Below are 14,703 nucleotides of genomic sequence, written 5' to 3'. Positions count from 1 at the left end.
CCTGTAGTTTGTAAACAGTTTGTACAAACGCTTGTGTTGTATAATATATGATATTTTACTTCACATCTTGTATTTTTCTTAGTTGCATGTTTTATTTGCTTTGCCACAAACCATTAAACTTAAAATCCCTGGTTATTTGTATGTAACTCAAGCATGTATGTGGTGATATACAAGTGGATCAAGTCTTGAGTGATAAAAAAAATGGTCTGTAGTATATGGATATAGGAGGGAAACCTTATCCTAATAACCCTACGGATGTGACCCGCTTTGTGGAATGGTCACAAGTGCTATGACTTGTCATAGATGGTCTGATCCTGATCATTTATATTGGGGATATGTGAGTGGGGATATGTGTTGGGGATACCTGACTACAAAGTGTTAACGACTCGTTATATAACACCGTTCATGACAGAGACTTCACTTCACTAGGATGATAACCACAGGTAACATGACCTCAATCTTGAGTGAGTTGGAAACTCCTACCATTGAGGGCAATCCTTTGATTTGTATGGGTGTGAGTGACCAGGTCGCCGAGTCAAACCTACCATAGGGATTCGTCTGATTTGGGAGTTGAGAACTCAGCTACACAAGATGGAATTCACTCCTTCCCCGAGGCAGGGGTAAGTAGATAGATAGCTCTCTTAAGGGTTGATTCTGGGGCTTGAACAATGTGGTTCCATACACCTTCTTTTGGCCCGAGAGGTGTTCACACATAATTGGACTATGTTGTATTGTTCATTAGAGGAATTAGGTCTCATCTCCTCAACCTCTTGAGGCGTCTTAGGATACATGTCCTTAGACAAAGTGACTCCATGCTTGAATGACAGTAGGCCCCTCTTGGAGTCCTACATTGAGTACTTGAGCAACATCTTGTCAATGTACGATGTCTAAGACAGTACTAGCACTTTATTCTTACGATCTCGAAATATCTGTATACCTAGAACAAATTGAGTCTCTCCCAAATGTTTCATTTGGAATTGGGTTGCTAGCCAGTTCTTAACTGCAGTCAGTAGACCTACATCATTCCCAATGAGTAGGATATCGTCTACTACAACACTAAGAAGACTACTGAAGCGTTGATGATCTTCTTGTAGACATGAGGTTTATTAACGTTTTGGTCAAAGCCATACGACTTGATCGCAGTATTAAACCGTATGTTCCAAGATCGAGACGCCTGTTTCAGTCCATAAATGGACCAATTCAGTTTGCAAATCTTTTGCTCTTGACCTTGGGCTATGAATCCCTCGGGCTGCACCATGTAAATGTCCTCCTCAAGATTGCCATTTAGAAAGGCTGTCTTGACGTCCATTTGTCAAATCTCATAATTATAATAAGCTGCAATGTACAGGAGGATGCAGGTCGACTTTAACATATCAACAGGCAAGAAAGTCTCCTCATAGTCGACTCCTTCTACCTGGGTACAACCCTTTGCCACAAGTCGAGCCTTGAAGGTCTGTACCTTCCCATCAGCACCTCGTTTGCACTTGTAGATCCATTTACAACCTATAAGTCTTACCCCATCAGGCTGATCTACAAGTTCCCATACTGAGTTGAAGTACATCGACTCCATCTCGAGATCCATGGTCTTAACCCATTCATCTCGGTCAACATTCTTCATTGCCTTCCGATAAGACAACGGATCCTCAACGTCACCATTTGCTACCATAGCAAGGATTTTTGTGAAACCCAGATAGCAAACGGAAGGATTCGCAACCCTCCAACTACGTCGAGGTTCCCTCAACTCTTGAGGTGGAACCGACCTACTAGATGAACTTCCATCAACAACTCTTGCTGATGTAGTAGGCTTTTTAACAACTCTTGTTGAAGTTTCAATAGTTTCATTGAAAAGCTCACGCAACACAACTTTGTTTCGTGGGCTGTGCTCCCTTATATGATCATCCTCTAGGAAAGTAGCGTTTGTTGAAACAAACACCTTATTTTCCATTGGATCATAAAAATAACCCTCTCGTGTACCTTTGGGGTGGCCTACAAAGAGGCATAACCTCGACCGTGGTTCCAACTTCTTGGGATTAATGTTAAGCACACCCCAAATGCGGAAATGACGTAAACTAGCTTTACGCCTATTCCACAACTCCAGAGATGTTCTTGCAACACTTTTGGAGGGAACACAATTGACGTAAACCTCAAAACGAGTCCGGTAAGAAAGTGTAACTGTTGGAAGGAAAATTAGAGATGGATGGGGTTGTACACGAAATCATGCATTAGACATGGCTTAAGCTATGCGTTTAAGGTCATGCGTCGGAATGAAAATGCGTTAATCTAGTATGCAATGACCACGCGTTCCTATCACAAGTTTTCTTATGCTCGCGCCAAGTATAACGCAAACACAAGTTTCTCGGGTAATCCGAGGTCGAACACAGGGGCTTGTCACTCAATAATGCTTGTGAAGAAATGCATTTGAGGCGATGAATAAAAATAAAAAGAAGAAGTTTAATGGATTTACACACTACTTCTACTCCTAAATAAACAGATCGAGCAATAGAAGACTTGCGATGAGAATAGGTAAATGCACAACAACCATTAACGCGTAGTAATATTTATTATCTTAAATCACCCTAGTAATTCCAGCTCGTCACACTAATGCATCGCACACCTCTCGGGGGTCAGCCACATGACTATATCTCTATAGTGCATGGTTGCGTTGAGCATAAGGTTGTGCCTATCTTTAGGAACAATGCATACTTTACTTTAGTGTGTTCCATCTCTTACCTTTTTAGGTAGTTAGATGCGGCTATTTAACTTATAGACAAGCATTGCAACAACCCATAGACAAGCATTGCTACAGCTTTTCACCAAGCAAAGAGGATTAACTCACTATACTCGCACAACGCACACCTCTTGGTGGGTTGCTACATGCGTCCTATCTCTAGGCTACACGATTAAGTATGCTATCGTCGTTGATAAATAAATGATGAAGGTAAACGATGATAAAGATAAAGATGATGAAGAAGATGGCGTTGAAGGAATCAAGATATGCATTGATTACAAAAATGTCTTAATAACTTAAGCTAAAATGTAATACAATACAAAGGTTAGAAGAGAAATGAAGGATTCTGCGTCAAGGCTGTCGGTGGTGCCATGGATGAATGGTGGAGATGTCTCTCTTGAGCTCTATCTCCAGCGAAAGCTCCGATCGTCACTCGGTCTGGTTTGTGGAAGTGAAGAATTCTCACTGAAAATCTTACTCAAGCTCTCATCTGTGATCGCAAACCTCTACCTTGAGGCAGAAGTTCAGATACTTTGAAATGAAGGTCGAAGAGGCTATTTATAGAGTTTAAACGCCGACAGCTATCATGATTACGTTATGGCTCACTGCTGCTTATGTCGCGGTATGTGCATTGTTACATCGTCTTATCTTATTGATACTCCCAAGGTATGCGTTCGAGCTTCATTCAATTGAAGTTATCAATGCGTTTTACCCATCTTGCGATCTTCTATTATGGCTATCACTCCGTGGCCACAATTTCCAAGTGATTACCGAATTCGCTTTGATCACTACAACTTCCATTCGATGGACGCATGCGATCACCACATGCATTCGTCTATGCAATGGCTTAGTTTTCAGCGCATGCATTTATCTTTGCGTTCGCCTGGCTTCAGCACATGCGCTTGATTGCGAGTGCTTATTTCTAACGCATGCGTTTGATTCCTGCGATGGCTACAAAAATAAACACTTTGGCACAAAGTAACACATAATATTGGGTCAGTGAGGATTTAGGTGCTAATCGACGCAAAACTCAATTTTTCACAAATTTTAAGTATTGTCACCGCGTTTTCTACTTGTTAGCCCTCATAATTCTAAATAAAAGGCTCATAATAACTGACACTTATGCCAGTTATCAGTAACTCATCATCGAGCAAACCATTTCCAACAAGATTCTATTTCTCTTCTCCATTACACCATTTTGCTGAGGTGTACCCGACGCTGAGAGTTGAAAAACGATTCCATGTTCTATCAAATAGTCCTGGAATGCCGAGTCTAAAAACTCTCACCTCGATTCAATCGAAGTGTTTTAGTTCATTTATCCAATGCGTTTTCAAATTCAACCTTGAACTCTTTGAACTTTTCAAAGGATTCAAATTTCCATTGCATAAGATAAACATACCCATATTTGGAGTAATCATCAGTGAAACTGATAAAATACTCAGAGTCATATCGAGCTCGCACATTCATAGGACCACAAAGGTCAGAATGTACTAACTCAAGAGGCTCTTGGGCTCTATAACCTTTTCTAGTAAAAGGTCGTTTAGTCATCTTACCCTCAAGACAAGACTAGAACACTGGCAAAGAATTTTCTTTTAACTCACTTAGTAGTCCATTCTTCATCAATCTTTCAATCCTATTGAAATTGATGTGTGTCAAATGTAGATGCCAAATTTGGGAATTTTCTTTTGGAGAAATTCGTCGACGTTTTGATTGAGTTACGACAGTTCTAAACAATTCAGTATTAAGGAGGGAATTAATGACTAACGGCTTTAGCACATATAAATTCGATTCCAGATTTTCTATGTAAATAAAAACACCATCTTTATGAATAAATGCTTTATTCTCATTAAAAGGGACAGTATATTTACATTGCAATAAACACTTTATAGAAATGAGGTTTCTTTTTAGTTCGGGAACAATATATACATCATTCAAAATAAGAAACCTATTTTGTAAAGCTAACTGGAGCCCTCCCACTACCATAGCCGAGACGATGTGCCCGGTGCCTACTCTTATCGTCATCTCACCAACCTATAGCTATCGCCAATATCTAATCCTCTGAAAAGAAAAACAAACGTGGTTAGTGGCGCCCGAATCAATTATCCAGGCTGAATCATCATTCTCCACTAAATAAGTTTCAAGAACAAGTAAATCACATTTACCTTTATCGCCTTGGCCTTAGCCTTGGCTACTTTCTTCTCTTTCAAATACCGAAGACAGTTCCTCTTCCACTGTCCATCCTGGTTGCAGTGGAAACACTTTCCCTTTTCAACTGGTGGATGCCTCCTTGGGGCGACAGGCGGTGGGTTAGTAGGCACCTTCCCTTTTCCCTTACCACCCTTCTTTTTCTTTTCTTTTCCAAAGTTAGAAGTAGAAGGTACAGATTTTGTTCCTGAGGTCGAACCTCTATGGAACATCCTAGAGGATGAAGCAACATTTACCTCACCCTACTTCCTCTCCTTACTTTTCAGTAAAGATTGGTAGGTCTACAACTCATTGAGGAGAGTGGTAAGGTTATATTTCACTTTGTTAAGAATCACATTACTAACAAAATATAGGAAGCTCTCCGACAAAGAATGTAGGATTATGCTAACCTGGCTGCTCTCATTGATGGTAGACCCATTCAACTCTGCCAGATTAAAGTGGACTATCATGTTAAGCACATGTTCACGAACAGAGGCGCCTTCTTCCATTTTGGAGTTGAATATGTATTTAAGAGCCTCATGCATAAGCTGTTCAGATGGTTATCCAAACATCCCCCGCAGAAACTCCATGATCTCACGCGTTGGGACCATAGGCTCATGTTTCTTTGCTAAAACTTTAGAAAGACTTTCCAAGATGTAGGCTCGGGCCTTCTCATTCACCTTTGTCCATCACTCGGAAGCAGAGTCTTGGACGCCAAGGTCATGATGCCTTTTAAAGAAACTGACCACGTCGTGCCCGATTGCGTTAATACTCACAACGCATCTTCCAACTGTTGTTATGTGAGATCATCAATGATTTTGTTACCCGGTGCATCCGGGTTATCCTTCATTTGATATAGCTCTTTGATGTCCTTTGCGCTGAATGGCACCACTTGCCCTTTTATGGTCACCACATCCCTGGTGCCATGTAGCTATCTATGGTAAAAGTCACGCATTACCTTGGGAACCACAATGGATGGGTATTGGAAAAATGTGTCCCAGCTATGCTCCACGATCACGCTCGTGATAAGGTCAGGTAGTGGCGTTGGCGTAGGGTAAAAGCCCATCTCCATCAACAAGTCGTCATTTTCTTTCTTTCTGGATGGACCTGTCTTTGCCAACGTGGGCTTACTGCTTTCTGCGACCACTTTGCCCTTTTCTGTGGCCAACGCAAGGCGGGATTATTGCCTTTGTTTTCTTTCCCATTCCTTGCGTTGTTCCTTCTTCTCTCGCTCGGCAAGTTCCTTGCCTTTCTTCTTCTGTAAGCGCCTTTTATTAGCTTCGTGCTTCTTTTCTTCTCTTCTTCCAATCTCCTTTTCTCCTCTTCCCTCTTCTTTTTCTCTTCCTCTTTTTCTTCTTTTTCTTCTCTCTCAAACTCCTCCACAAACTGCTCAGAGGCCAACAAAAGGCATTGTTCCTCTTCAATCTGCCTTATTTCTTCAAGCCTTAAGATTTCGTTATTGCGGCGAACTTCCTCATCATGCAATTTTCTCATCATGCGACCAGGGGGTTTCATTTAATAAAAATGTTGTGTACAAGAATATAAACATGCGATAAAGTAAAGTAAAGCGGTAAAGATACGATAGTAAAATAAATTGCGTTAAAGTAAATCTAATCTAAAATGATACCAAATACAGGTTTCATTATACAAGATACTGAGGTCAAGGTTGACTGTGAAGATTATGCAAAGATCGTGTAGTGCGGTGACAAGTCTTATGTACCAAGCAGAAACAGAAAAGATAATTAATACAAACATCGCAAGTTCTTTAATTATGTTAAAGGCATAAATACGGTTCCGCTTTTTCCTTGACGTACACCTCTCGGTGATCGATCGCGCTTCTACATCTCTATGGTGAAACAGGGACAAACGTAATGAACACAAGTTTGCTTCTAGCTCTGGAAGTACTTCTTGCTTTAGTTAACGCATTCTTCTAACCTTCTTTCGATAGATCAAAATGGCATCTTCACTTCTGCTCTCACAGGTGAAGATGTCGTCTAGTATGCTTTAGCTAAACGTTCTTATTTCTTTAGCACAGAGTAAGTTACTTGTTAATTCATATTAATTACCAAGGGATTAAGAAGACTTTATGAAGAAAGCGATAAACGGAGGAACGGAAATAGACAGAGAAGGGGATATGAAATCGATCAAGACATTTAATATTTCTATTCAGTGTCTAATACATGATTTGTGAATGAAGAGATTAAGAAGATGAAATATAATGATGAAAATAGAGTTACAAATAAATACAAATAAACGCCAGTGTGGATGGATCGTGCGGAAGGATGAGCTTACCTCTCAGGCTTGCTCAAGCAGTAGCAGGGATCTCAGTACAGAGCTTCGCGGTGGGGATCTGGCAGATTCGCCCTGAGACTCACCTCTCAGCCTTGTTTCTTTTCTTCCCAGATTTCTTCTGATTAGCACTCAGCTCAGCCTCTCTCTCAATAATTTAGCAGCAATAGACCTCGTATCAATTATATCTTTTGTGAATTCTATGGGGGTATTTATAAGTAAAAATTTTTGACTTTTGGCTGGTGGACCTCACTTCTTGTTATGGAAATTCAAAGATAGAGGAATAAATATTCTTTTTGTTATGTAATCAGATCGTCAAATCTGCACAACGGTTAATTGTACACGTGTCGCAATCCTCCGCCTTTCCGTTGCTCAGCTGCATCTTTCGATCGATTGCTCGCATGCAGTTGAAATTCAGCTCAGGATCGACTGTCGCATTGCGCCATCATTGCGTTAATCATCTCTTCATTGTTGATTGACGGGCGCAATGTGACAAAGATGCGTTATTTAGTTTCTCGTTGAGCCTTGATCGCAAGCGGTGAATTGGTTTCCTGCAAAACAGAATAAAAATATCCTCTTCTACCATTTTGACGATGTTAGTGGGTGTAGTTGCGTTAATTCATAATTATTGTATTTCTGATATAATTTTCATACAATCAACGCATATTCCTTCTCTTTTGGCTGCAATATCTAGATAAGACAGCATAAATAACTTGTATTCCTACAAGTTATCAAGAGCAAACATGAGATCCTCGATGATTAGGATCGTCGTGATCATGTGTTTCCATGTTGCAAAATTATCACTAGTTAGTTTTTCGACGCTTAACAATGCCAACGTGGCTATTGCCATTTTGAAAAAGAGTTGTTTCTAAAAATACGAACAAACCTTTATTAGATTTTGCTAAACCACTTTTAAACCAATCAGTTTTGCAAAACAGTTTCAAGTACCTTAAGTTATAGGCTTCTATTTTGCAATGATGCCCGAGTGAGGCAGGACAAACGTCACTAGTGGGGTGATCAGTTGCCCCTTCGTTGGGATGAGATATTCTCAACCATTAGGCAAAACCAACTTTTGGAACTGAACCTAACAGCCACCATTAACCTTTAACAATTCCATGTAAGTGTGACCTCTCGCTTTCGGTGCCAGAGTCCCGCCCTAATGAGCCCACCATAAGGAAGAAGCAGATTAAGATAATAGACTAAGTTACCTTATCCTTTTACAGGAGATCAAATAAAGAAATGCGCAAAACTGTCATCCTTTAGGGGAACACTCCTAGGGTGCCTCGAGGCGATGCGCAGTAACTTTATTCAACCTAACGAGGGAGACTGAGGGGTATGTTGTCGCACTTCCCGCTCCCACTTACTATGAACACTCTCTCCATCCACCTTGATATTGACCTACCCAAACACCATCCATTAGAGGGACACGCCAAAGGTGCTGCGAAGCTAAGGGTAGATCTCACGGTGTGGACTATTTAGGAGAAACGTGAAAGGTTTAAGTGAAACATCTTATGTCCCAAGTACCTCCCACTGAATGTTCTACCTAGGGTTCATTAACCTAGACAATCCAGCTACTGATTTGAGTAAAAGTCATCTTTTTAAACTCTGCTCATAAACAACGTTTGTTTATGAAATATGAACAAGTTCAAGTAGTCATATTTAAACACTTTAATGGACTGTCCTTAACTTGCATGCATGCATCAAATCTATCTAATTCACCTTTCCAAGTAAGTTCCCAGGTAGGGGTGTTACGTTTCCGTCAACCTAAATAACCCAACCTATACAGAACCCGCCTTAGACAAAAGGTCCCTTATAGATAGATTTGCTACACTTTAACCTTTTATTATCCAATTTAATCCTATTAAAATGATTAAAAGATTAAAGCCTTACGGTTGCTAATCATATTAGAACCGTGATCTTAGGTCTATGTGATCCAAGTTTTAAACACTGTAAAACCATGAATTAAACCTAAGTGAGCATGCATGTCTTTCTTATTTCTTTTAGTTCTAATTTCTTTTCAACTTTTAAAAAGAAACAATTAAAAACTATTGCGCACAATGAGGTGTTTATAACAATTATAAAATAATCTATGTGTCATGCTTCATGCAATGTTCGATCATTACTATAAATAACTTTTATATAACTCGTAACAACCAAGCACACATGCTATCATTCACCCTTATACTATAACAATTATAATATAAAGATGATGCATGTCAATTCTTTTTTATGCATGCATAAAAATAAATCTTATATTATATGATGCATGAGTATGCTCTTACATAATTAAATCATGCTTCTCTAAATTATAACAATTACAATAAAGAGACGATGCATGACCAATGCATAACCTAAGGTGGGATTTACTATAAGTGCATACCATATGACATATTAAAAACATACATCACATGTATTAAATAAAGGATTAATGGACCGGGATGAGCCTTTACAAAAACCAGAATTAAATAACCCTATCTATTACATTTTTCATCGAGCAAACCGGTTCATAGGCGAACGGGGTCTTGAACCGCTAGGAGGACTTCATTGTGTAATAAACACCATAGGTAGACGATCGTCGAGTGCGCACTAGACGATAGAATCAAAATTAAACAAGCATGTTGACGACAACGAGGCTGTAAAGCCTGATTATCTATGCGATCGCTGAATGCGGCGATAGGTAAATGATTTACCTTTCGTTACTAAGCGATCGTTTAGGTAGTTACTGAGCAATGAAGCTTGCTGGCCTAAACAATTGTCTAGTGTGCGTGCGTGTTAAACAATAATCGAGCATCCCATCGTCCACACGACCCGATACTAAGTGATCGCATACCCGATCGTTGACTCGATGCGATCAACCCTTGATCGCATACTCCACGTCTAACCGATGCGATCAACAGCAATCACGTACCCCATCATCTGCCCGATGCGATCAACATTGATCGCGTACCCCATCGTCTGCACGATGCGATTAACCCTTGATCGCCTCCTTCCTCGAAGAACCGCAATGCTTGTTCCGATCTTCTTCACGAACGACTCAACACTCAAATAAACTTCCAATACAGACTCAATAACGATTATCAATAACAAAAACGCAAAGGCCTTTACAAACAACCGCAAATGTAAAAGAATTAAATCAAACAGAGGCTAATCATCCACAAAAACATCCATAAATCTGCACATCCACAGCAATTTAACGATTGTAGAAATGCACCCACCAAGAACGTATTTGTAAACATTGTAACAATGAAATTGGTGTATCAGAACCTAGCTCTAATACCACTTGAAGTATCTCTTAACGAAGAGTTCCATGAGCGCGTTTGGATCGCTCCAATTTTACTGTGACCGAAATACACCATATACATTCAAACGCATAGTTATGCAAACAAACAGTAATTAACGGCATGTTTTGAGTAACAAATAACAAGGGAGAGAGTTCTCATACCAGTTAAAAACGTTCTTCAAGCTTTGAAACTCAACGCAGTAAAAGACCTCTACCCGATCAATCCACATCTAGCAGATGCGTCGGCTATAGTAGCACAAAAAACCGCAAACCAACGAATGCAGCAGGGACAACACCACGAAAAAAGAGCCCTAGGTATTCTCGGAGTGAGAACCCAAAGTGTGGTCTTCGGTAGGTTTGGTAGAGGTAGGAGGAAGAACTGATCATGTAGACGATAAGCAAGTGGGAGAGAATGAGAAACTATCGCATAGCTAGATGTTTATCGCTTAGAAGAAATTACACGATTGTGTAGATTTAACTGAACGATCATTTAGAAAAAGGTAGGCGATCGTTTAGCAAACATGGCACACTATACGATCATTTAGGAAAGCTAATTGATCGTTGAGGAATTGGTGTGCGATCGTTTAGGCGCTAAGTAGGTGATCGTTTAGGCACGAGGTATGCGATCGTTGAGGCGTTGAGCGACTATTATATAGGCTATCAACTTTAAGCGATCGTTTACATTTCCACACCAATGCAAAAACCTTCGATCTTTTTCCGAACTGTTCAAAATGAAACCAAATTTCATTTTTATTCTTCGGATACAATAATCGACACTGTTTTCCCACTAACGCACGTCGGAGAGAGATTTTAGGATAATTATCATATTACTAACCAATTAGATTATTAATAAATATAATCATATTATATTTTTACCCTATAGTTTGATATCACATATCTACTATAGTAATTTCTCCTATACTTGATATAAATCATATTTATATCTATTTTCCTCCAAAATAATGTATCTCATACATTTAGCCAATTATATCATATATAATTAACTAGTCCAATTATATCATATATAATCGAACTTCCTCTTGTCAATTTGAACATTTCAAATTAACCCAAACACTAATTCTCAACTTTATCCAAGCTACCCAGGGGACCTAATGGACCTATGGCTTGAAGCTCCAACGGTACGTGAATAGTTTACTAAACTCTTTAGCCACGAGATCTACCATCTGTTAACTATCAGGCATTCCACTAAAGACCAACAACTGAACTCTTCTTACCACAGATATATTTCTGTGTCCATCGGATATAACCAATCATAAATACGATGACCCTTCACAGATTCTCGTAAGTACAGTTGGACTAAATTACTGTTTTGCCCTTGTAGTTACATCTCACTCCTTAAGTACCACTGATTACTCTAATGAACAATACAACATAGTCCAACTATGTGTGAACACCTCTTGGACCAAGAGAAGGTGTGTGGTACCACATCGTTCAAGCCCCGGAATCAGCCCTTAAGGGAGCTATCTATCTACTTACCCCTGCCTTGGGGAAGGAGTAAATTTCTTCTTGTGTAGCTGAGTTCCCAGCTCCCAAATCAGACGAATCCCCAAAATGGTAGGTTTGAATCGGCGATTTAGCCACTCGCATCCATACAAATCAAAGAACCACCCTCAATGGTAAGAGTTCCCAACTCACTCAGAATTGAGGTCATGTTACCTATGATCATCCTAGTGAAGTGAAGTCTCTGTCATGAACGGTGTTATATAACGAGATGTTAACACTTAGTGGTCAGGTCTTATACAAACTTTTTGTATAGGACGCCCCCACTCGCATGTCCCTAACACGAATGATTAGGATCAGACCATCTGTGACAAGTCACAACACTTATGACCATTTCACAAAGCGGGCCGAATCCGTAGCATTACCAGGATAAGGTTTCCCTCCTATATCCATATACTATAGACCATTTTGGTTATCACTCAAGACTTGATCCACTTGTATGTCACCATATACATGCTTGAGTTACATACAGATAACTAGGGATTTTAAGTTTATTGGTTTGTGGTAAAGCAAATAAAACGTGCAACTAAGCAAAATACAAGATGTGAAGTAAAATATCATATATTATACAACACAAGCGTTCGTGCAAACTGTTTACAAACTATAGGACGAGACTTTTGGGCATCAACCCCAACAAGGTGAACAGAGAGAGTATTTATAGTAAGTGGGTGAAATATGTGTGTCAACATGTCCTGTGGTCTTCTTCATTGGTTTGCACCGTGAGACCTTCTTACATGATCTCGTGGCGCTCTGGGAGCGTTCCCCTTCGGATGGTTTGTGTAGTTGGTCAATATTAAGGTAAACTCTAGAAATGGATAGGGTCGCTTTAGTTTTGCCCCAACAGATTTTTTCCCTTCGAATTGGCTGCTTGGGGTGAAACTTTAGGATGTAAAATGAAGGATCACATCTGCGGGGAATTATTAAGCAAGTTAATGATTTCTTGACTAAATCAATGTTGGCTAGTCGTTATAGGAACAAAATTTGTTTTGGTATAATGACTGGTTGAGAGTGTCTCAATTCAGAGGAGGGATAAATTGACTACCTTTTGATAGTTTTTGTCCTAAACCACTGAATCGTCATTGCAAAACTAGATGTCACATGGGGTTCATTTAGATTTTGCTAAACTAAATTGGATTTTGTTTTAAAGAGTATTTGCTAAAATCTAATGTAGAACAATATTTTTGTTTTTTCAGTAACATGTCATTGTATGATTTTCCGTTAGTTGCCTTTTCCAATTTGACCGATTACATACATTGGAAAGAGTCTCTTAAAACATCTTTCGTTGTAAACAACCTCGAGTTTTTCATGGTTGAGGAATGTCCTCAAGTCCCGACCCTTGATACAATGCAAAATGTTTGTAATGCATATGAGTTGTGGATGAAGGCTAAATCATTGGCCCAATTTCACATTCTGGCTAGCATCCCTAATGCATTGGCCAAAAGGATTGAGAACATGGTCATCGCACGTGAGATCATGGACTCGTTGCAAGAATTTATTGAACGTAAGTTCTCACTTTTTGAGCAAAATGGGATGGATGACAAAGAAACTAGTAGTATCAGTTCCTAAGATAACCTCCAGCCTTCCTTGAATGTTAGGGATTAAAAGAGAAAGAAATTGTTGCTGACTCTGATGAAGTTCATCGACGAGAAGTGTTCTCTGACATGGAACTTGGAGCTTATATAGGTTCTAATACTAATCCCACTACTCTTCAGAAGAGGAAGAAGTCTAAAGATTATAAATGTGATGTATTTGTCTTGGAGACGTGTTTGGTAGAAAATGATGATTCTGCCTAGATACTTGATTCAAATGCTACTGCCCACATAAGTTCTTCCTACCAAGGATTTAGTTCATGGAAAAAATTAGAAGCTGGAGAGTTGATTCTTCGAGTCGGTACTGGTGGGGTTGTTTCAGCTTTTACTGTAAGCAGGCTGAAATTATTTTTGGACAAGAAAAGTTATCTGTTACTAGATAATGTTTATGTAGTTCCTCATATCAAGAGGAACATAATTTTAGTTTCTTGTCTGATTGAACAAGGTTATTCTGTCTTCTTTTTTGACAATAAAGTGTTTATTTTCAAGAATGACCAAAGGTTTCTCCTAAGACAACTGCAAAATGACCAAAGGTTTCTCCTAAGAATGCTCATCTTTGGCATCTAAGGTTAGGTCACATCCACCTCAATAGGGTTTAAAAGTTGGTGAAATGTGGTCTTTTAAACAGTTTAGAAGAAAACTCTTTGCCGGTATGTGAATCATGCTTTGAAGGCAAAATGACCAAACGATCTTTTACCGGAAAAAGATATAGAGCCAAGGAAACCTTGGAGCTTATACATTCAGACCTCTGTGGTCCGATGAGTGTTAGAGTTCGAGGTGGGTATGAATCTTTCATCTCTTTCATAGATGATTATTCAAGATACGGATATCTATACCTAATGCAACATAAGTCTGACGCTCTTGAAAAGTTCAAGGAGTATAAGGCTGAAGTTGAAAACTTATTAGGTAAAAAGAAAAAACGCTACGATCTGATCGTGGTGTAGAGTATATGGACTTAGAATTCCAGAACTATATAATAGAACATGGAATTACGTCCCAACTCTCGGCCCTAGGTACACCTCAGTAGAAGGGTGTATCAGAAAGGAGGAATAGAACCCTGTTGGAAATGGTTCGTTCTATGATGAGTTATGCTCATCTTTCAGACTCATTTT

Source organism: Benincasa hispida, chromosome 1, assembly GCF_027475165.1.
Source record: "Benincasa hispida cultivar pf3 chromosome 1, pf3_genome.v1.1, whole genome shotgun sequence".
Classification (NCBI taxonomy): domain Eukaryota; kingdom Viridiplantae; phylum Streptophyta; class Magnoliopsida; order Cucurbitales; family Cucurbitaceae; genus Benincasa; species Benincasa hispida.
This window is presented reverse-complemented; position numbering follows the sequence as displayed.